Source organism: Corvus moneduloides, chromosome 8 (genome assembly GCF_009650955.1).
Source record: "Corvus moneduloides isolate bCorMon1 chromosome 8, bCorMon1.pri, whole genome shotgun sequence".
NCBI lineage: Eukaryota > Metazoa > Chordata > Aves > Passeriformes > Corvidae > Corvus > Corvus moneduloides.
The window spans coordinates 31,785,357-31,810,725 of record NC_045483.1 but is presented as its reverse complement, the minus strand read 5'-3'; the positions used below and the strand labels follow the sequence as shown (position 1 = coordinate 31,810,725).

Here is a 25,369-nt window from a genome sequence, read left to right as displayed (position 1 = left end):
AGAGCAGGAAAGCAAAGTTCCTTTCCAGGCAGCGAAGGTCCCTCAAGTTCTCACAAGCACAATGGTCCTGACACGCATTTTCATGAGAAAACACCACTTTCATTAATGTCATAAAGGCCTTTTGCCAAACTTAAACTGTTATCATCAAAGGATTTCCATTCAAAGAACTGAAACGTTGATGATAATCTCAGCAGGACATCAAAACAGCAACCCCTGAGGTTGCTGCAGCCTGTGGAAATGTAATTAGCAGTCTCCAAACACCATCTAGTCTGTACAGTAGTTTCTTTACCACTTTATTTGGTATGGAAAATGTTCCAGTTCTGAGACGGGAAAAATTAACCACCAGATCACTTCCAGTTGGTAGCAGCTTGCTGTCAAGAAACCCATACCAGCAGCCATGTATTAATTGGTTTGAGGCATGCATATCAATAACTGGTAATACTTCTGTTTCAAATAATATGCAATAGATAATCTACTTTTCTTAGGTTGGCACCAGCAGCACTTGTCTTTCACACTGAAACAACATTCTTAGAGTTATTTAAAGCACACGTTTTGGCGACAACCACAAACAGTTGCTAGGGAAACAGCAAGGTAAGAAAATGGGTTGCTATCATGAGGCTAGTAAGTCACATTCACATTTATTTCCTTTCCTTTATACCCCCAAGGGGAAATTGTGTTCCCCTACAGAGTTATGAACATGTGCTTTTAATAAGTCTAAGTCTCTCAGAACTGCTGAGAAGCATCTTTAGGTTTTAAGGCATTATGAGGTATCAGAGAGAAGGTGGTGAGGAGAAGGATTGACTGAGGGGCAGGCTGTGAATCTGAACTGTGCTGTCACCCTGTACAGCAAAGAAAATTACAGTTTAACTTGCTTATGGAATATTTAAACTTACACCAACCGTACGAGAATGTTATGGAACAGTGCCAGGAACTGAGATTTTCAATGTAGTTGGGCAGTTAAGTGAGTAAAAAGTGGATTTTGGTTATTGAAAAGGCCCACATTTCATGAACATTTTTTCCATTTATCTCTACTCTTATTCATTACTGAGCACCCCAAATTAATCTGTAAACTTGTAGTATTACTGAGGAATGGAATCAGCTCAGTAAAAATCTTGGAACTGCACAGAAATGTCCAATCACCTGTTGTGTTAATATTTGCCTGTATTTCTGTACGTGAGACTAAAAATACTACATATTATTTCTTTTACTTCTTCAGTGCCTCCATAGTTTTCAGTAACAAAAACCAGGGGTTACATAGCCTATCTGCTTCCCAGCTGTCTAAATCTATTTAAGTCATTCTGACACATCTGTGTCTAATGTGTTCTTAAATATTTCCAACACAATGTCCAGCTTTTCCAGGCAACCTATTTTCATGACTCGTACTACAAATAGTTAATAATAAATCACTTTTTTTTTCAGTGAAATTCAAGATTATTTGTACTTACCCGTTAATGACAGACAAAGAAAACAGACTAAATTACATGAAATTATGCCACAGGTTATTTATCCCAGACCTTCTGTGGCATATCTCTTTGTCATAACTTTCTGCCCTGTAATTTTCAATGCTGAACACATTTTTTTACATTGCTGATTTTAATGTGACAATGTACAGCTTCAGATTTGAGAATTCTAGCTAAGCACTAAGGCAAAAAAAAATTTTTTTGCTCTGTGTAAGGATAGATGTTTTAAAGAGCATTAGAGTAAAGCTGAAAGTAATTAGGAAATTTAAGTCTGTATGTAAGAGCTGGAAACATGGCTGAAGAAGCTTGTAAGGCATTCTTTCAAAATAACTGTGCTTAAATGGGATGCTATCGTTCAGGGGGCTCTGCCCCATTGTGTGCCTTACACATCACTGACACCTCCCAGCACGGGACAGCCCATGAGTGTCCCTCACTGGGGATGAACACATCCTTAGGGAATGCAGCACTGGGCATGCTGCTGACAGAACTGCACATCTCAGCACATTCTGCAACACCACAGAAACACATCTTACACTGAAGCTGTTGTATCGCTAGTGTTCTTCTCAGCACTAAAAAAAGTATTTTTTTTATTATTTGGAATCTGTTTAGAACTATTCAACATTTCTCAAAAATGTAAGAATTCTGCATAAAGCCCAGATCATGAATCTGTCCCAGACTGTCTTTTCAAAACTCAGGCAATATTACTCAAGCATCTTGTAAGATAGCTGAGAAAGTAATTGCTGCCTCCACCCACGCATCCCAAATATAAAAAGAGTTGCTGACTGCATATGAAATTCCTTCTTATTCTTACCTTGTTGAACACAGATCTAAAAGCAGCTTGTTCTTTCTGTCATAGGCATCTTTTTCCCATCTCCTTCAATAGGACAGTGTCAACAAATCTCTGTTAGGACAGAACAAGAGCAAATATACAGCCTGGACAAAAACTTCAGAAAACCATCTGTAGGCTACAGTTGAAAGGGCAGGAAGAGTAGAAGTGTCATTAAAAATCCTCAGCGAGGCTAACTTGCACACTCCTCGGGAGGAAGAAGGGAATACTATGAGGAGTCTGCCAAAAAGGATTGGCTGTGAGGCAGGAGAGAAGGGCACGATGCAGAAGAAATGTAAAGCTTGAAAGATAACAGGCATTTTTTATTCAGTACAAATTTTCTTCTCAGCTTGTAATTTAACCCAACTTCCACCAGCAATTATCTGTGAAACCCAAGCATAAAGTGTTCTCTGTTGTCCTGGAACTGCTGCAGGTAAAGAGTAATCCCCAAGGCCACCATCTCAGCGATGCACAGAGCATGGGACTGTAAGGGAGAGTCAAAGCTTGGCCCGTGGGCACTGCTGGGATCTCAGGGGTCTGAAAAATTCAACCCTGGTGTGATTTTTTCAGTTTTTTATTGAAAAAGTTATAAGAAATCCAACAAATATTTTAACAAAAGTTATTACAGTTACAATATTAAATACTAAATCAGTAGGAACTGTTAAGATTAAGGCTGCCTGTAAACTTTGCATCTCATCCATCCAGTGTGAGATTGCACAGTTATTGAGGGTTGGATATCACTCAATCTCTGTCCCAGCTTCTGTCACACACAGCCACCAGCACTGATCTCCTGAGCAACGAGTGAGGCACCTGCCCGCTGCAGAAATAATGTGCCGTGACGGGGCTGAGTGCAGGATCAGACTGCAAATGGAGAAGGGCATAAATCATTATCCTAATTATGGAACTTTCTAGCTTTCAAGTACTTGGAGAGATAGGAAAGGTACCTGGGAGAGAGAGAAAAAAATCTGCAAGTCAGCAAACCCCTAGGCGTTCCAAGAATCTTTTCTTTGGCCGTCAGTTCTGGTATCAGTCACCAAATAGCTGCCACAGGGGATTGATTTGACCAATGTTTACTTCAATAGGATACTGCTTCAGCTATATTTCACACCAACATGTTTTACATTCACTTCTGTGAAGATTCAAATAAACTGATTTAAAGGATTCTCAGTGGTGTCTTCATGCTAGGGTTCTCTCTTTTAATTCTTAGAATATGAATTAGCAGCTGCATACACTGGTAAGACTGAAAACAAGTGTGGAACTACTAGACAGAAGGAGCAACTGTTTGGAATTATTTGCTTGGGCTTTACAGGTCAGCTTTTATCCACTGCAGTCAATTGTCCACTCAGTGTGATCCATGTCCACTACTGTACAAGATGAAGTGTTTTTTTACTGCAATTCACTGTATTGCTCCTATGTTTGAATTTTATGGGAGTCTCAGTGGGAAGATTTGGAAGAAGAGTATTCTGCAGTTGAAACACATTGCTCTAAATACTAGTGATCCTTTAAACCATACATGACCAATTTTCCAAATCCCTTAATCCCCTCCTCTGTACTAGGTTAGTACATGCTGTCTGACACCGTCCTGCTGTTTTCAAAAATTAGTATAGATGAGTGTGAACACTAACTCTATCCATTACCACTTCTGGGTTCGAAAGATTTATACACAAGCAACACCAGTGAGAAATTCTATTATCCCACAAAGTTGAAATGGAAATAAATCATAAGCTTCAACACAAGGAAGCAGACATAATTCAGACCACTAGCCATGATATGGGAAACAGATCTTGGAGTAAGATTATAATCCACAAAAGATTTGTTCTACCTGATTCACAGGAGGATGCTATACAACGTATTTATGCTCTATTTTAAGAGATTTGGATCCAGCCAGTAAGCCCCTGTTCCATTTTGGTTTTAACATCACCAAAAACAAAGGCTTTGAAAATCAGACTTTAGAGCACAGTAGGTTTTCAAAACTGAGATCTTTTTTGGCGGGCAATCAATAAGTGGTTGTTTGGGGGGGGGGAGGGGGGGAGGGTGTTGTTTGGTTTTTTATTTTTTGAAGAAATGAAAGCCTAAATCTAAACCATTCCAAGAAATACTTGTCCAACAGCTGCATCTACATAGGCGGCTATTAATTTGGAGAGTAGGTGGTATCTATGCTTAAAGAACAGGCATAATTTTCTGATGAACATAAAGCAGAGCCTACTGAGAAACTGATACTCAGGTCCTTTAAAGAATACAGACATACTTGAAACACAAAGAAAAGAAAGCAGAACTAAATACAACTCAAGTCTTGCAAGTCTGAGAAAAATTTTGAAGTATGCAGAAGTTGCCCTAAGAAAATTAAAAACTTGAAGCATGAAGAAAATGCTGAAAATCAGCTCTGTGGAAAAGGAGAAAAAAAGGAAAGGCATCTTATGGGGAAGAGTAGTAAAACACTGTATGAGAAGGAAGTGTGGCAAACGTGCAATAGATCCCCTTCAGATGTCTGTGACTTGTTTAATTGTGTGCTCCATGAGAAGCTTCACTCCCTCTCTGATTCCACACAGCCTCCCACCCGCAGAACCAGGGTCCTTTCATTATGGGGCTGCTGCAACCCAGCCTTCGCCACTGGTCTTTGGCAGCTACAGCACTGCTTTGCAGTGCTTAATGGCTTTCTATTCTTATATTCTTATTAGTGCATTAAATGGATCTTTAAGAAAGCTTTGTGTGGTATTTTAGAGTAACAGGCACTGTTATTTAAGACTAAGTGATTTAATGTCAATTTTATGTTTGCTCCACTATCATTTTCCTAAGTTAAAAATATTTTTATACCATATGGCCTCTATGTCTGTGACCTCTGGATGTCTCTGTCTCTGGGCCTTGCTACATCAGGCTGCAGAAAAATATAGTGGAAATTTAGTCTTTGCTACACAGATTCTATCAAACCAGATGCTATAAAGTACACATTAATACCATTCATTGAGTTTCAGTGTTTAAAAGAAAAAATAACCACAGAAAAACTCCACAACAAAACACAAAAAAACCCTCCATAAATTCAACACCACCCCAAACCCAAAAATAACTGGAGTTAAAAAGTGAAAAATTAAACAGAGGATGAAAACATTCCAAAGGAAATGATTCCACATATAGGGAGTTTTGTTAGCTATTTTAAGAATTAAAAAGACACAAGTTTCTCTGCTTACAAACAGATAACATGAAAAACAATGAATTATTTATATCTCACAGCAAAGGTATTTCTAATCTTATTAGCAATGGAAATACCCTTTTGGAGATCATAACTTATTTACAAGTACAGCAGAGTGGAAACAGCAAAGATGTATACATGCAAAAATAATTTTTTTCCAGAACAGGTGGGAAATAAACCCACTAGAAAGCCTGTTTTGTGTTTTCTTCTTGCAGCTAGAAATGTAAGAATTTATCTGTAGTGCATAAACAAGAAAAACTAAGCGAAAGGAAATCACAGTACAATGATATGGATGTTAAAAAAAGGAATGTAATCTATTCATCTTTCACAAATGAAACATGGAAAATAAATTCTTACTGATTTGCCTCAACTTTAAACCTTGTTACGGTTTTTTTGACGATGTTCTGACAGTTATGTTCAAGAACTGCCGCTGTCCCAGTATCCACTGTTCACTCCAACGAGGAGCCACCATAGAACAAGATTTCCATGGCATTTATGAAAGAAGACTTCATTCAGATGCAGCCAGTTTTACATCCTGATCCACACCCATGTCCTTTGATCAGCCATTGAAGATCACCAGGAAAACCCAAACCCAGCTTGTAAATACTGAGCAATGAGGGCAAAATGAGAACTTCCCATTTGCCTGCAGGTCAGTCAGCCCCAAACAGCAGCAAAGGGACTGCAGATTGCTCAGTGCTCTAGAGCTCTCTTGAAACACCCACCGCCACTCACTTTTGTTATATAAAATAGCAGCAGGCTTCAAGCCTCTTAAATCATTTTACACTCAGTTAAGAGCTTGGGGATTTTGATAATGTTTTAAAGACCACTAAAGGGTTCCTCATTTTTCTCTTCAGTGCCTCAGTTCTACAGATACAGAGTGGGTTGAGAATATTTAAGCACTTAGCACTCTCTTACGGCTTTCAAGAAAGAAATACTAATTAAAATACAGCTAACAAAGCTATCTCAGGTTTGGCTTTTAAGCAGGTCCACTTCTCAAAGTGTCATAAATCTGGCCTGAAAGCATGTTGGATACACAAAGCTTTGACTGCTCAGGCTTTTATCAGAGAATGGACTTCTTACAGAGATACTGCTAAGTGCATCTGACATTTTAATTTCCAAATTTTCTCCCTTCATTACCTTTAGATTGGTTTTGTATTTGTAAAGCCCTTGCACAGCTTTAAAGAGTAAGGACAAATGTCCTGCAAAATTTCAAGACAACTGGTCAAGTGTCCTCAAAATGTTAATTATTGTTTTCCAATTTGAAATTTTTAGTCTGTAGCGGACTTGTCTATTTTCTTTATAGCAGAAAAGCTTTGATTCAGAATTGTGCTTTAACTGGGGCAAATGGGAGGAAACTTCACCATGACATGTAAATACAGAGGGACCCAAATCAAGCATGTGAACACATTTGCATGACACCCTAATTTTGGTTGATTACATGCCATGAAAGGCTCCTGCACAGGAAGCAGTGTGAGAAGGGATTTTTTCCTCCAATGTCTGTGCCCCTTTTCACTCATACCAGGATGGGCACAAAAGAGGGATGGGCTGTGAAAAACACTTCTACAGTTTATTTTCTTTCCTTGTCTGAAATGCCATTAAAAAGACAAAGAGTTTCCCCTCTTCTTGTATGTATAGTTATGGGACATCAATGTCATAGTCTGTTAGCATATAAAGCTAGGAACTATTGGAAAATATAAAGCAGCACTATCATTCTGGATCTCTTACACGACATTCACACAGAGGGGTCGAAACAGTGTAATTGAGAATGAAATATCCCATAAGAATGTATAGCTCAATAATAATGTGCCTGGAATGTCTTTCATGGAATAGCACTCACTAAAAGCAATAAAGAAGTGGAACCTAAAACTGGATGCATGTATACAGAAGAAAACTTTTTCAGTGCAAGCATTTTTTAAATACATGTATTTTCAACTGGTTTTAATATCTAGACAAAAGAAATAAAAACATTCTTTGTGTGTTTAAATGCACCTTGCTGCTTAGTGATAGGAAACAGTACAATACTCCTCCTGCCTACCATAGAAACCCACTTCTTAGATGCAAATGCTTTTTCAGAAAACCAAAGTACTAGAGAATACTGCGTTTTGTAAATTACACATTTTGTGTTTATTTTCTCATTGTTTTATATGTCACTAATACTAATTTCAATAAACAAATTTTGCTTCTTAGCTTATAATAATAATTTATTCTGATACATTTTCATTTCAACAGAAGAATCTGAAAACTGAGATAGAAATCGAGTTTTCCTACTTAAAACACTCTCTAGCAATTCTTGGAAGAAAAAATTAGCTGCTTTACTTGTATCTATAAAACCATTTAAAGATATATTCCCACCCAGAAGCAGGTAGCTAACAAGTGCAAGAGAAACACACACAAGTAATTCTATTTAAAAATGAAAATAGTCTGCTGTTTCCACTTACAATTTTTCTCCTGTAATTTCACCTAATACACCTCCTCATTACTATGTCTTTCACTTGTAGTACTGAAGTAACTTCTCCTAGTAATTCTATGACTATAATTATATTTTATCCCAAGATAATGCTAGCATATGGAATGCAACCTCCTTTAACAACCATTTCCAGTAATTACACTGTATGCTTTAAGAATACTGAAACACACCCTTTTTTCTCACTGAAATCAATGGGATTGAAAGCTCATGAAGAAGGGCTGGTTTAAAACATACATAAAAAACCTGGAGCACACTCCAATTCCAACTGTACGCTGAGTCTACTGGGAAAGCAGGTTAAATCACCCAGGAGCACAGCTCCAGGTCAGCCCTGCAGCTCGGCGCCAGCATTCCAATATCCCTGGAGCTGTGCTAACTCCATAGTGTACCTGTTGGTGCTCCCTGCATGCCCTCAGCCCAGCGGGGGCTCACTAAACCTGATGACATTCCTACATTACCTCCTGGGGAGAACATTTGAGAGAAACAGCTAAATATTCACCAAAACAGCCATAAGCAGTTGTTTCTTACTCTTTTTGTAGAAAGAGAGTAAAAAGACAGATTTCTGAAGGACTTGGTATTCTACCTAAAAGGTCCAGTTTTTTCAATCCCGTGTCATGTATTAAAACCCAAGCACAGAGCACAGGCTTACCAAGCACTCCCACAGAAAGCACAGGTCCTCAAAAAAGAAATCGTTCCTGAACCTTCCACTCGAGCAACAAGAACAAGAAGAAGCTACACCATCTGCTCCCATAACATGCTTTCTCTCTTTTAAGAGTCAACATTAAACCTTTTTAGAGGAAATCTGTATTTAGTAGAATTGCCATCACCCCAAATATGTTCACCATGAAATGTGAGCCATTATGATCATAAATATATCACTCCTACGACTGTAGAAGAACATTTTCAGTTAAAGCGACGAAGAGCACTGGGGATCATGCTCTGAATATTCCTGTGGTCCCTTTCATTCCTGCAGTAAGAGAAGGGCGAAAGCACACTTAAAACCTGTGTGAGTTGCAGCACAGTGATTTTCTCCACTGCCTCAATTCCTCTGCAGGGCACATACCTGGATGCATGTTAAAATGCTGTAAAATACTGATTGTTTTGAACTGTCAAAATTCAGGAGAAATCCCTGTAGGACGTAAGACTTACAAAGAACCTAATTTCTTCTAATTCTTAACTGATAAAAGCATGACTCAATTTATGGGGTTGTGGCCTGTTACCTACCCTAAAAACACAGGTCCGTCCATTCACGTATTACTATTTATTAAAGGTATAGAGGTGTTAAATGGAAGGAAAAACACCTGTGGACCTTGTGAAAATGAATACAGGTAGTCATAAGATGGGAAGAGGTGGCATCTGCCTTCTAGATGCTGTCTGCTTTGGTTACTGAATAGAGCACAGGACATGGCTTTTTAGAGGCATCTCCCCTCTTAAGGTAGCACCAACCAGTCTCTTTCTTCAGGGTCAATAAGGAAATGAAAGTCTCTAGTCATGCCTATGGTCTCTCTCCGTGGTTCCTTAGGTAATCTTCTGCTGCTTCTTGTCTGGCAGCTCTCCTAAAGCCTCTCACATTTCTCTGTGAAGGCAAGCCTTCATAGTTGCGTCCCCTCCTGCTGCCACAGTCCGCAAGGATGCTTAGGTTTGGCTCCTCTGGGAGGTGCTCCCATTTGCAGGCAGCTCCTCCTGCAGCACACTGCCTGTTCTGGGAGAATATCCCACCTCTGCCTCTTCCCACCTACATGGACCTCAGCTACACAGCTCAGAATCGCAGAATAGACCAGGCTGGAAGGCACCTTGACAAATCAGCTGGCAAAGGGCAGCCTAGATGAGGTTATCTAGCACCCAGGCAGCCTCATTGTCTTCAGTCCATCAGTCAGCACATGCAGAACTGGCCCTACACAGATACATCATTCATGGTGTTTAAGGTTAAACTCCACACAAGCTGTCTCTGCCCAACACTGAAGGCTCCTGTCCCCATAATACCCCCTTAATGTCCTTCAGAACTACTGGGCCTGTTCCGATTCATTCAGCATTTTTAAAGTTTTTTAGTCAATTAACATGTTCCCTGAACATTTCATTAGGCCACAAATCAAGCTCTCTTTGCTGCCTGATGACAGCTGCTACTTCTGTTCTGTTTCCACTGAATTCCTTCGGTACAGCACTTTGGCTTTACTTCAGGCCCACACTTCCTGGTTCTCATCAGTTTCTGGATCAGAACACCTCCAGCTCTCTGCACCATCTCCATTGCTCCTTCCACCTCATATTTTTTCTCCTTCCTGAGACAGCTGCTATTCCAGCCTTCTTGTTAGTGGCAGTTTTCTATCTTGGGGCTTTAAATTCATTCACCTCTTGCTCAGCTCCTCATAGTAGCAGAGTCATAAAGCATCTCCTCTGTCCTTCTCAGCAGCTCACTGGATGTTTTCTGAATCCTCCAGACACCTTCCAGTTTGAGTGTGTGGGGTGACAAGTTCTGGAAGGATGGTATCCCAGACTGTGCATGTCCTTCCCTCATCCCTTTCTCCTTTTTGCCATCTTTTTTTTTCTTTTTAGCTCCAGTATGTGCTATGTTTCCAGTTCGGTACCAAATATTGGATATGATCATTTACCCTTGAATGCAATGGGAATTTCTTGGGGGATGTGTGCGTGTCACAGTGAGAGACACACCAGGGTTGAGTCTCTGCCTACAGATGAAGAGGCCTCACCAATAAGAGAGTTTGTCTTTTTTTGCAGAATGGCTGAAGACTTAAGAGTTGTGACATCCCACTTCATCGCTGGTAGTCTTCCATCTCTGAAGGCTCTTCCTTATTAGATCATAAATTAATAACTAGGTATCTCCAATTGCCCTTTCTGGAGTGGCAGTTTTATCAGGATGAAAATAGATCCTCCTACTTAGAGTCCCTGAGAACTCACATTCCCTACTATTATTCTTCAACCTGGCCCTGAAATATTTAGGCAGCCTTTTTGCAGATGATTACTCCATCTTTGACAATCTTCTGTTATATACATGAATTGATATAAATGATGGCATTTCTATCTGGATACTAAGATTTCTGGGACAATGGGCACATACTAATTCACAGACATGAACCCACTGCAAATCATACTTTTTTTTTACCAGTTGAGAAAACAGCCTTATGTATTTGCAATTTATCCAGTTTATAAACTATTATGTGTGTACCCACAAAGATAAAATTATTTAATTATTAGGTTATTAACCTGACTCTCATGTAGGAAAATCTTCAGCTACTTTTCAGTGCTAACTAAAAGGAATACATACTTTGTTGAATACATACAGAGCTTTGTTTTGGCTTAAATCCTTGAAATGATTATGCAGTGAATGAATAATACATCTGTAATATGTGGAAGCTACATGAAATAAACTACATTAAATTATTGAAGTGCTTTAATTTGATACCTTGTCATATCATGGCTGCAAAATCCATTTTAAGAAGCTGCTGATTACACTCAGAAACATTACCTCCTGCACATCAGGAAACATCACTTATGTCCCACTGATATCTTCCCACACCAACCTGCTAATTACAAGAAAAACAGCAGAACTGAAATATTTCTCTGGTAGCTGCAAAAATCCCCCATTGTAATCAACATAGAACATAGAACAAGACATCTGTCAACCTTTAATACACCTCCTAGGCCACTGATAGGCTCTCACACTCTCACACACCACTTAAACACTTGGAAACTGCTTCTGTAGACTCCCACCACTTCTCATCAATCAGTTACCACTAAGCAGTGATCACTGTAGCTCTACGTAGCTTATTATCATCTATTTCCATATAAGATTAAACTTTTAAAAACACAATTTATTAGACTGATTATATGATAGTGACCTATTGATATTGCCCAAAAGAACATGTGTCCTCATTAATTCTACCACAGAAAACAAATAAGCAAGCAAAGCCCAAGACTCTTCCAAGCAGACAGACACACTCATTAACTCTCACCTACTATTACTGTGATTGCAGCAATTTCCTGCAGTGGTGAGCAGTACAGGCAGCCCTAACTTGTCACTGGTCAGGCAGGTAGCAGGTCCTGCCTTGACCTGCTGGTCAAGGTCCTGTCAAGTCCAATGGTCCAATTGGTCCTGTCAGTCCAATGCAGCAGTTACCACAAGAAAGGTAAATGAGCACAAAATGCTACTAATGGCAGGAATGAGCTATCACAGCTTTTCCTTCTGGATGAAAGGCAGATTCTCCTGATTTTGTTCAAAGTGAAAATTAAAGATGGATCCCCAAAGAACAAAAGATTAATGTGACAGTTATTTACAAGGGGAAAAATAATCTGTTCCCAGGAGAACAGATCCAGAATAGCTTTATAAACACCAAGTCCAAAAACTTTTCTATGTAAGGATATACTGGAAATGTATTTGAATAAAAGGTTCTGAGAAAATAAAGACCTGAATCAAAGAAACCTGGGTTTCAGGTATTGGGAAAAGGAAGCACAAAACCATGTTACCTGTGAGAGGATACTTTCAAGGATTTGTAACCATCTAGTGCTATGGTTGGTTATGACAGCGATGGCTCTACGCAAATTCTGAAATCCATCAGCTGCAAACAAACATACAAACTGTGACTGGCAGAACTGTAATGCAGGATGACATCTGCAAAACATGAAGAAGAGATTTCTAACAGCAATTTTCTGGGTTTTTTTTGCAACAGTTTGTAGTAAGCCCCAAGTTCCACTTTGGTTTTTATTTACTACAGTAAAAAAAGGCTTTTAAGATGTTACCAGGGGTGTGGGCTGTAAGACAATAAAGATCCCCTACACATTACATGGAAAGATTCATTTTAAATGCCTGTAAGAAAATAAGAAAAACAGAGTTCAGTTCTCAGGTCACTGACACTGACAGGATACTGCTGCTGAACAACAGATCATGAAGATCACACTGATTTTTGCTAGGCACGCTACAACAACAACTGCCATGGCACCTGTAGAGCCCGCAGATCAGAGCACAGACTGCTTGCAGGAAAGGCTGGCTTTACATGTAGGAATACAGAGTTCTCATCATTTTTCATCTACCACTCATAGTTAAAACAGAATTGAAATACAAAAGCTCTCAATCACAAAAGAACAGTGATTCTTGATCCACAGGTTTAAGAAAGCAAAAATACTATGTAATCCTGAGATGATACATGCAAACCTCAGAGTTAAAAAGTCCGTACTGATATAATCTGTGGCTGAAGGAATTACGGATTTGGAATAGCACATAGAGATAGAGAACGGTAAAGGAGAAAACAACGGGATTTTCAAAAGATGCCTGAGTCTGTGAACATGGCCCACGGTTCCAACAGTAACTTCATCCAGATCTCTCCCTGGATATGGGGACTATCCTCCACAAGGGCATGTATTTATGAACACTTAAACCACATTTCTTCTGCTTCCAGAGGGAGGGAAATTTTGCCCAAAATGGAAACAGACTGAGCAAGTGGACTTCTACTATACAACTGCAGTTTACAAGACAGATTTATAAGTTAGATTTAAAAGTCAGAATGTGTGTTTACAAGGCACCCAAAACCAGCTGAGTATTGCTGGAAAGCTACTCAATAGATCAACTACATGTATTTGGAACTGTGTTATAACGATTTGTGAAAAAAATTTTTTGTTAGGAATTGACTGGAATAGAACAGTGAAAAGTGCATTAAATCTCTGCTTTTATCATGTATTACAACTTGGCAGCGTAATACTTTGTGCTGCTAAATAGGTACCACTTTGACATCAAACTAAAATTTTATTTTAAAGAGAAGAGGTTTATTGTGTTGTCTTCACAGGCTACTATGAAAATACACAAACACCCTGCCTGTGACAGAGCCACAGACCTTCCTCTGAACCCTGATTCAGAACAAGCACAGCCTTGCAAGGCAACACTGAGGAACAGTGAAGCAACTGCTCCAAGTGATGTAAATGCTGTGTACTGAGGTAAGAACTGCATCAGTTCAGCCCCATTAAAACCACCAGATATTTAAGGATCCTCATATTAAAGTTATTTAATCTAACTTCTCCTATGTATAACTGCTGGTTTCCAAGGCAAGTGTGGCATTACTGTTCCATCATTTAGACCTACAGATCCAAGGAAAAACCTTTGTGACCTTTATAATTTGGTACTAGTACCACAGCAGTTTTATTTTCAGCAGAAATTCTAGACTGAGACTGTCCGTCTCTTAATGATGAATCTTCTCATTTTTTAATTTTGTTTTTCTTTTCTAGAATATTTAAGGATATGCTGACAGCGCCTGTATATTTCCCTAAAGGTTTGGCTTGAAACATTCTGCATTCCATCTCTATTGAAATGATTTACTGTCAAAATCAAAACAACCACAGCCCCAATCTGGTGCTGCAGCCTAATAATTCTTTCACACAGAAAATGTAATGTCTCTTTGCTTATATCCAGTGTGACACTCAAAATACTTTCAAAATGATTTATGTATATAATATACATCAATATGTGGAATGTCTCTTTTAATTAATTTCCTGTTACACAATATTCTGTTCTAAATATTTTAATTTGGGGAACATTTTAGTTGGTTCAATAGAAGTCGAGACACGATTTAACACTGGTCTGCATGTTTATCATGCAAACACTACTGCACTGATTTATCTTGAAGCTCTGAATGCCTGTTACAACTTGGGTGATGGCAACGCCTTTTCTAGGGCGCCTGGTATCCAGCAGTTGTTGATGGACTAGATTTGGACAGCTCTCACCGTATTATTTTAAGATTATTCAACTGTCAATTTCTAGACTGTCACAGAGTTAAGCTTTATTGCATATTGTTAAAGAGAGTCTCTTCTAGCAGAGGGTTTAGGGTTTTTTAACTGTCTTGCCATTTTACACAGTTTCACATTCATTTCCTAGTGGGATAATAATCCATGCTATTTTTCATGTTATTGTGATTAAAAATACTTTAAAGTAATGTTGACTTAAAATGCTGTCAAATTACCGAGTCCATAGCGGGTCAGAATATAGATTGGCTTTTCTAATGTGCTGTAGCTGATACTCCATTACTCGATGAAATGCAAATAGAACCAGGAAAAGAGGCAGCCAAGGCTTATTATTCCATGCTGAAATTTTTCTCAACTCTGCAAAAATCAACAGAGACACTGATACTGATGCTGATTTCACTGGGACCAATATTTTTCTTCTAGGAAGCAACTGTGATGAATACTTGGATATCTTGTATTCATATGTTTCTCACTTTGTATTTCACACTGCATAAAACCGCATTTATAACTCTCCATCCTTGCAGCAGTAACAAACTAGGAAAGATACTTCAAGTGCATTCCTCCTATCAGAGCCTCTGTGACCACGGCAGAGGTTGGGGGCAACCTGACAAAGCAGGAGCGCAGGATGTACCCGTGAGCCCCACCATGAGCACACCTGGATTCAGGGAGCACAGGAAGGGCATGGACAGAGTGTGCAGCAGCACAAGGATAAAGTCACAGCTCTTTGCCTTCTGAGGGGGAATAGCCTTCCTGGGCAATAACATAACTAAGCAGGAGCAAGTGAGATGCTGTCATGGGTAACAGGAGGAAAAGGCAAGGTTGCTTGGCATAAAGAAACCATGGCAGATGGATTTTTGCATAAATAAGAAGCACGGCAAGGAAGAAGCTTTACCTAACACCAACATATTCCTAAAATTGCAAGATTTTGAGAAGGAAAACTCTGTAGCAGCGCCACTAGTTTAGATCAGAGAGCAGGAAGAAGCCTGCAGGTTTCTGTGGTGTGCACTCTGTTCTGAGAGTCCCCTTGCTGGCCAAAGTTTGCACAGGCACACAAGAAATAACTTCTTCAGAATTTAGAACGCTGCACTGGATTAAAGATACAACTTGTCAAATCCTTTGGAATGCTGGCAAGGTCAGGGCAAGTAATGCCTTTTTATTAAATATCTCCTAATATAAGGACAATCACAGTGCATGGAAAAAATAAGTCATTGTTAAAAGTCAATTCTAAGTACATCGTGAAACTGTATTATTTTAAAATAAAAAAATTATATTTGAGATCAGCCCCAGAGTCTGTCAGAACATGATGGTGGCCAAAACACCACAATGCAGACCTCTAAAGACATAAATAGTTTTGTTTTCTTTTTCTCCCACGTCCTTTTTCTGTGCTGTGGAAATCTCTCTCTCTAATTGGAGCACTTTTAACTAATATATGATTCTCCAGGTCAAATATTTCCAAAATGAATGCATTACATACTTAAATCTGTATTACTAAATCAAAACAAAAATGCCTTGACTTCAAAAGGAACTGAAAATGCAAACTTGCAGTTCCCTTTATTTCCAGAAATGGGTCTGCTTTTCTGTCTTACCTGGGATTTAGAATCTCAGCTTCAGGTACTGACAAGGCATAATTTGACACACCAGAGATTTCTTCTGTGAATATGAAGCCTGAAGTCCCAAATGGAACTGCTGCCCTGATTCACAATAAAATAGGCTAATTTGCCAAGAGATACACTACAGCTATTCTTCTGTTCTGATAAAATCAGAAGTATGTAACTTTCAGCAAAGTTGGAAAATACACTGGCACGAAAACAGTTCTCGCTACAGGCAAAAATAATTTTACTTTTGGCAGGTTTACAGCAACGCAAGTCAGTTACATTTTCACCTCAGGTGGTTTGTGGTATCAAAAAGGCAGTTCTTGCAGATGGAAAACTGTCATTACATGAGGACAAGCTGTTTGCTGGGGGAAATGGAAATATTTTGCTCTCTGTCAAACCTGTGAATATTGGAGAGAAAATCTGTTTTCATATAGGAATACTCAAACCAGAAGCTGATAGTTTAATGGAGTTCTACTTGACTGACAGAGTGGCTCACCAGACTGGAGACTGGCCAGCTTGTGCTTCAGTTATTACACCAAGTTATCCTAAAATTTCAGCAAGGAGTTGCATATCCACGAGAACAGTTGTGTGGGCTGAGAGATTGTTCCAGATTTCCTCAAATGGACCTGGTGAGCAGGTGCCTCTGGAAACAATGAGTCACCAAGTCAAAGACCTCACACCGCATCTCCCGTTGGCCACTCGGGATACAAGGAGGGACTTTATTCCCGCTGCAAACTGTCCATCATTAACGCCCACTGATGTAGAAAGAACTCTAAAGAGGGCATATGAACAGGTGGAGAGCTGCTCGAGAAGGTGGTGCAGCTCATGAGCTTTCCCAAGGCTTCCCATGTGGCTGCAAAGCCAAGGTGTGGAAGCATTGTCTGCTGCCACTGCATGACATCTATGTGTTCATTCAATTGGACTTCAGCTGTACGTGGAAAGCACCAGAAGCAGAAAGTCTTCAGGGGTGGATCTGAGAATCTTTGAAAGGACTCACTAATACTACCTTTAATAGGGCAGAGTCATCAGATCCAAGAGTTACACAGACAAAGGTTGCAAAGCCCAGAGCTGTAGCACTGCTATATAAACCAGACAATTTGTCATGGGAAATTGATCCAACAAGGAAATCTTGATCTTCTTAGCAGAAATTCAGACTTGAAGCTCAATAAAATGCAAGATATGTAGCCTGGGAGTATATTCAAATAAAAGGGATATACTTACATTCGGCTGATTCAATATTTATGATGTTTTCAAAACTTGGGTGTGCCTACCCTATTACTTAATTCAATCTTACTCTTTGCTCCCAGCCTCTGGTCTTATCATGCACACTCCCCGCAGTCCCTTGTGTGACAAAACTCACAGGGCTGTTAGTTTATGCACGGGTCATAAGGATAAGCCTCTGTGCCTGCTATGCTGAACAACTCTCCAGCACTATCCAAATAATTCCTACATTCCTCTATGTTCACACGCATCTTCCTGCACCAGCAAGTGAAACATGTTGATAAAGTTATCAGACCACTTCTGCTGATGCACAGCAGAGTACTCATTATCGTACACAATGGGGAAGAACATCAAAAAGCAAAGTAAATTGACCTTCCACATGGCACTAATGCATGCCCACAAGATATCACAGCAAGCCCGACAAGACCAGTGTAGTTCCATCTCTACCTGTCTGGAGCAAGGCCAGCAGCATTGTGGCCTCTCTGGGCCACCACAGGCTTCCTGACTATTTCAGTTGAGATTTATGAATCTCCAAGAGCGTTCCTTCAGGGACTCCCTGCACACAGAAATGTGCTTCCACAATGCCCTGCTCACCAGATGGGTTTAATACCCTTTAGGGAAGAGGTGAGTAAAGCAGTCTGGCATCCACCACAGCTTCTTCATCTGCCTCTGCCTAGGATGGGAAGAGGCATGTACAGGAAGGAAACAGCTGTCTCTGATGAGGTCTCTCCAAAAAACACTCACCATGGGAAACAAGACAAAATTCCAGCCTTCTGGTCAGGCTTTGGTCATCGTTGCTGCAAAGGAAATGCGTATGAAAGCACATCTGTGCAATGTAGAACACTGCACTGCAGAGGCAGAACCACCTCCGCTACCGTGAGTCTCCCTCAGGCGCTCCCGCTGTGGGAGCAGCAATGCAGGGAGTCCATCTCAAATACCAACCAGCAAGCTCACAGCTCATGTGGCCACCCACTGCCTGCCCAGCACACACCTGCAGCGGGTGCACAAACCTCACAACACACACTGCCCAGTAAGCTGCCCTTTATTTCCCTTCATGCAAGCACAGCCTTTCCAGCATCAGAGAAATACTCAAAACTAAGAAAAATCACAAAGATGATGAGTTGGAAGATCTAGCCCTTATTGATAAGTACCAAGGTATTTCACGGAAAGAAATCTGATTACAGAAATTTGATTACAGCTATTTGATAATCAAGGAGACAAGGCAATACAAAGAAAAAATGAAAGGAAAGACTGAGTGGACTGTGATGGTTTAGAGAACTCAGAATTTAAAATCAAATATCCAGTGAATGAAGAATATAAACCCCATATAAACCCACAGGCCTCAATCAGAATACTTTCACTTTGGGTTTACTTCACCCACAGGCCATGCCAGATGAGGTGATTGATCATGATACTGGGATGGGAAGGTGACAGTGTTTAGCTGCCAGTAAAGACTGCTTAGAAAAACCCCAGGATTTAAGGGAGCTCTGAAGAGAAGACTCAGCCTCAATTTGGTCTCAAGGAGTATGCAGGAGGTGAGTGAGAATCGCCCAGTAAAGAGCATGCACAGCAGTGTGAGCAGTCTAAAGGCTAAGGGACCTACTGACCAGTTTGAAAGGCAAAGCCTGTCACCTATCAAGAAACACTTAAGGAATTAGTGTACATTCCTCTTATTTCCTGAAAGAGGAAGAGCTGACTCAAATAAGCAAGTTGTCAATAAGCACTGCATCTACGTTTACCTCTCTTCTGTGAGCCAAGGAGTCTCATTAAATTCAGAAAGGTTGGCAGCACATTAATTTCCTGCCCTTATGAGATTCAAAAGCATTTTTTCATCACAATTAAAATCCATTTGCACAATCCCTTCCCCAAGTATTCTTCTCTCTCCAGAAAAGTCAAATCCCATCACACCTAACTCACTGGTTTCTATCTGAAGGTTCAGACTTGCAAAGCTTGAGAGGTGTTGGGCTTCAGTGTGGAATTTTGCTTTAGGCTCTATCTCTCACACTTGAGTATCTGAGGAATGAAGTTCATGCCCAACGTTCTATGATTTAACAGAGTTCGCTGTAGTGACTGCTTTCCTCCAAATCTCAAGTAGTCTTTTTACTCATATTTTTATACTTTATGAACTATAAATTGTTCTTATTCTAAATTTTCTTTGATAGCCAACACTGTATTACATTTTTAAAACAAGTTTTCCACCACAACAAATACCTGTGTCGTCATAAAAGACATCTTCCTCTTCCTAATTGCTCTACTGTGATTTTCATTCTGCCATGGGGGATTCCCAGTAGACTTTCAGCAGCACTTTTCATGATCTGCTGGCAGTGCTCTAATGCTCTTTATCACAAAATCACAGTATCTTTTATCATCTTTTAGGCAATTTATAAAATTCTACAAGCCTACTGTGTGACAATTTAAAATACTGTTCTACAAGATTAATCTACAAAAGTGTGAGAAGTACAGTATGTGCTTGGAAAAGGTCACAGAGAAGCTTTCCATTAAAGGAATCGATATGATCACAAACAGATTCTGAAGTCATATTACCATTTTAATTGGCTGGCACAGCCTTTTCACAATTCCACCTCAGTGGTAACATTAATTACAAGTGTGACAGTACAAGGCTGTGCTAACACAAACAGGAAAATAATTATTATGCACTGACTGGCTATCTTTTGCTACTACCCAAATGTATCCAAATCATTACATTAAATATCTACCATTGTTTTTTACTCAATAGCTTCATCTCTTTCTTAGAGTGATTTTGACTGTTCTTCACAATACGATATTAAAAACAAACCCAAGCACTCCAAGCTGGAGTTAAAAAAATTTTTAAAATTTTAAAGGAAAAAACCCAACCAAGTAACCTTCAAAGCCACAGTACTCAGCAGCATTAGGAGTGGCTAAAGGCAATGGACTGCTCTGCCAGGGAAAGAAGAGCTGCCAGGCAGTTGCCATCCTGGTGGGCTCCAGAGGCTGCTCAGGGTGGAGGATGAGGAAGGCTGCCAGACCCCACTCTCCTTTCTTGACTCCTGTAAAAAGCAAACCACATGCCTTCTACTCTGGCTCCTTCTCACAGTTACTTTTTTTTCAACTCCTTATCAGTGTCTTTCTCCCAGGCTCCTGTCTGAAATAATCTGTTTGCTTTCCTCTCTAGCCTTTACACATTACTGACCAAGTGAAAGCTGCCTCTCACTGTCGTGCTCAAGGTGTGCGTTCCCACTGTATATCACTGGCTCCCAGTTTGGTCCTTTCTCCTTGCTCACCACACCCCAAGCTCCTCGCACACACAAAAAACTCCACTTCCTTGTCTGCCACTCCTGTATCCTCAGCTCAAAGTAGATATAAATGTATAGCATGTCCACTGGCTTGTCTGTATCTTTACTTGAAAAAATAATCTTCTGTATATTCTTGGGGGAGAGGGGATACAGTATTTGCTTCTACAAAGAAAAGGTTTAATGATATTTAGTGATTATGTAAAATATATTTTTAAGCCCATGTACAGTTTCTTAATGTTAACTGACACTATGAACATAAACACAAACAGATTAAAGGTAGGATTTGGATAGTATCTTGTATCTAGAGGCTCTGTGCTCGAGACAGTGAAGTAAAAATAGAAGGAGAAGGAACTGTGATACATTAAAATTCATTTTAGAAATGAATCTGATGATCTGTAGCTGACATTTGAGATTGCAAAGAAGCTTCACACAGGAGAAATCTATTAAAGAATAACTCTGGCACGTGAAAAAAATGTCAGCATGTTCTATGAATAACGAGGACTAAGGAAACAAAGTCCATGTTTTAACCCAGGGATGCTCAGTGACCTTCATCCCCAACAAGACCTTTGGACATTATGAACACAGCTCAAGGTTCTGCTGTAGCAGGGTACTTCTGACACATATATAAATACAGCTTGGCCAATTAGCAAGACAGATTTGCTATGCAGTGATAACTCAGCAAATGTTTAGAACAGAAGCTTACTTTTCCAAGAGAAACTTATTTTTTCTCCCCCATTAAGACATTTCAATACATGTTTTACTTCAAGGATATTAATAACCTTTCTAGGAGAAATATGTGCCCGCCCAAGGCTCCACGCCAACCTGCTGCCACCAGCTGGGATTTGTTTTGGTGTAGGCAGATAAACAAATAAATGACTGCCTGGTGGTACTTGGGAATTGCACTGAGTTTTCCCTGTTGCCAGAGAAGGGCTGGCAAATCAGAAAACTTATCTGCTTTGCAAATAAGGCCAAGCACAGGCACAATCAGGACATTTTAGGAAAAAAAAACCCAAAAAGATCAGGTATTTCTCATTGTATAAGATGAACAAAATGTAGACAGCTGTACCTCCTCTTCCCAAGACACTGAAGTCTATACATCCAAGGGAGGAACCCAGGAGAACAGCAGGCAAATTAGTCCCAGCTACACAATTTTCATGGTTAACCTAGTTCTGATTTGGGCTATTTCTGACAATACTCTCTCATTAACATGATTAGTGTTCCACCAGTGGTCTGCAGTGGTGAAAGATTTTTTTTGTTTAACCATTACTCTCTTATTTGAAATAAAACCCAATCAAGCAGATACACTGATTCATGTAGTTGATATTTTTAATGCAGACTAGGTGAAATTAATTTAACTTCACCAACACCTATTTCTATTCCAAAAGCCATTTTCTAGTAACTGGATTTTAAAGGCTAAACAAAAATCTTCCTAGTGAATTAGCCACCAGAGATGGTTACCTAGCTCAGAGCACATAGAAAGATACTGACACTGGCAGAAAAGCTAACCATTCAATTAAAATTTAGAGTGTGTTTAAAAAACCTCTCAAATGCTGTATACACTGCTGAACATACTTAACATAACAAGACATTAAAAAAAGAAGATATCCAAAAGAAAGAGAAAGTAATAAGAACAAAAATAACCAGAATAAAATAAAACTGTATTTGCCAATCTTAAGTTCTGCATGCAAGCCACCCCTCCTTGGTTGGTTTTGGTTGGTTAGTTGGGTTTTTTTGAATCTTGCAATGCTCTTAAACTATCAAATAAAATTCTGGAGTTTAAGGCTGACAGAGATAAAAATATCAGCACCAATATTACACAGAGGAGAAAAACTGCAAGGGAACATTGTGAATAAAAATATCACAACTTTTGCAGAGATGGAACTTTTATCCACGCAGCTACATTCTTTCAGTAGTAGCCAAGTAATATGGAAGTTTTTAATTAACTATTGGCAGAGGAGAGCAGAACTGAAATCCCAGTAAACAGTAAATGAACCAAACTGAAGTGCATCCTAGTGCCTATATGGGACTCACAGAAGTCTTTGTCACCAGAATTCAAAGAGCATTATATAATATACTATAAATAAATTATTGTATAACCATTAATAACATATCTTTATACAAAGGTATGGAGACTAGTAGTTTGCCTTTACATAATGTGTGTATCATCTTCAGGGTGCCCTTACCAATTTATACATATCCTCAGAAGCCCTTCAGAAGTGTCTTTTTCCTTGTACTGTGTTTACATATATATTTCAGCATAAATTGGTTGCATAAGCACAGTTAAATTCAGTTTCATGTGGAAAAATTGAAGTTAATCTTAGAAGACTTCTATCTGGTACAGAAAGCAGTACCCAGGGCTGGGTTGATACTTCACCAGCCTGAGTTTCCAGAGTTTTGCTATGCAGAAACTCTGCAAAGTTTTTTTTCTGAAATTCTGTTTGTAAAGATCAGGTCATGCCCATGACCCAGAGGAAAACTCACTTAAAAACAGAAGGTGCCATTCAGATTTCTCCTGTTCAGTAGAGGGGAACTGAGGCTGGAACAGATGAAGTGAATGATCACCAGGATGATGTGGGAAGTGAGAGCCTGTCTTATGAGACAATGTAATGCGCAACAGAATAATAGATCATATGAATAAGCATTGTGGGGCTTTGCCCCAAGGAGAGAGAACAGCCATTTACCTGAAAAGGACCATCCACTGCTTATTCCAGGGAACATTTTGTATTTCATTCCTCCATCTCATGAGTACATGAAAGGCTGAATCAATCAATCAGACCTGTGCAGAGCTGTATTATTGATTAAATCTTGCTTCTAGTATTGAACTTGGCCTGAAGAAACACAACCTCTTAGTGAAGTTTAGCCATATACTCAAATAAAAACCCCTCCCCTTACTCTCCATTTTTATTGTTTTAAAGCAGTGTTGAACTGCACACACAAAGAACACAGACACACCTTGCTGCTTACCTTGTCCCCAAGTTGTACTAATGCAGGGTTCTACTAGTGCCTGACACGTCCTGCTTAAAACCCAGAGAGGGAAAGGCTGTGCAGTGCTCATTCATCAGTGGCTGTGCAGTCAGACCCTGGCTCTGGGGGCCAGCGCAAGAGTTCAGCAAGCCCTGTTACACAGGGCTGCCTGGACACACTGAAGAACACAAACCCTCCTGAAAGGTCTGGGCATTTCCGAGCAGGAACTTTGCAAGGAACTCTTGAGAATGTCTGTATTGATTCAGTACACTGGAAGGACAGGAAGATTTTAAATGAAATGCTGCTTCAGCATGCAGGCACAATTTGCTCTGAGCCAGGGAAGACACTGTAGGATGAGGGGACAGGTTCTGTGAAGCTGGGGGAAAGCCTCTTCTTGGAGAGCTTGCTCCAACAGGTTGGAGATGGAAGAACCTGTCCAGAGGGAGGCAAAGGCCACTAAATGGCAGAAGGAAAAATGTGATAACTTGTTCTCCAGGAATTTTGATGACCTGCTCTTCTCCAACCACCTTGGTGTCTGGAATTATGCTGACACTACAGTAGCTCCATTTTACATTGAGAAAAAGAGAGAGTTGGCTGAAAACACTTTTTTTTTTCTACGTGGCCAGCCTTGGCCTAAACAAATACCAAAATGTTAGCTGTCCATTGCCATTCACGTGAAAGAGCAATGATTATCACCTTCATTATGACTTGCAAAATAGAAATGAAGGTGCACAGAGAATCTTTGAAAATATATTAAAAACGCAAATATTTTAAAAAATATGGATTAAACTAAAATTGTTTGAATTCTGATATATATTCTTTTGCATAATGCTACCACCAATACAGAATATTCCTTTCTGCCAAGAATCTAGTAGAAAAGAAAATGAGTCTCTGCTTTCACCTAATTATACAGTTAATATACTGCTAAAGAAACCTACAGCTGAGTCTTCGTCTTCTATAAAAACCTCTACATGAGTTTTCCTATTCTCCCAACAGTGCTTCAAAATTACAGAGCTATTTTAAACATTCTTCAAACTCAATTACATGGAAATGTTAAGTAATGTCCCTAAAAAATGGTTATCTCTATACTCTTCAGCTGTAAATAAAAAGTATTTTCTGGCTATGAAAAATCAATCTTTTCCTCAATTGAGGACAGCCCCATGGCTATTTTAAAGTTCAGTGGGGGTTGAAAGGAAAAAGGATGACGCAAAAACACTCTTAGTGGCTGAATAGTGTATATATTTCTATCAGAGATCAAAAATTAGAAGAAATCAATCTATTGAATTATAAGACAGAAGCATCTGCTTTTGTGTCACTTGAGACCAATAACTGGTATTTTGATTCTTTAGTGATAAATGTAATTCCTAAAAATAGAGAACTCGGCAAAGCAAAAAATGCAATCAGATTTAATTTGGTAATTACACCAGCTCTCCAACACTTGACAAAACTTTTTTTCCTTCAGGAAAAGTATTACTTTAATCTAGATCAATCACTATTTTTTTGAAAAGAAGAGAAATCTTAAAGAATACCTAAACATTAACTAATTTGACAGATGCTTAGTTATGGGCTATTAATGTGAGGGACCATTTTCTCAGAGGTTCAACGAAGTACAGTTGCTCATGCATCTGGAAACAATCTG

The 25,369-nt window shown here is 39.4% G+C and overlaps 1 long non-coding RNA gene across 3 annotated transcripts in view; it reads right to left on the bottom strand.

Annotated features, from left to right (window-relative positions):
• LOC116447167 overlaps positions 1-25,369 on the bottom strand; it is a 313,907-nt gene that overhangs the window by 118,327 nt on the left and 170,211 nt on the right. For 2 of the 3 annotated variants that reach the window (XR_004241505.1, XR_004241503.1), the window contains exon 4: positions 2,272-2,361. The exons of the other annotated variant lie outside the window; for it this stretch is intronic. This is a non-coding gene — a long non-coding RNA (uncharacterized LOC116447167). The remainder of the gene's footprint in view (positions 1-2,271; positions 2,362-25,369) is intronic. 3 annotated transcript variants of the gene reach the window in all.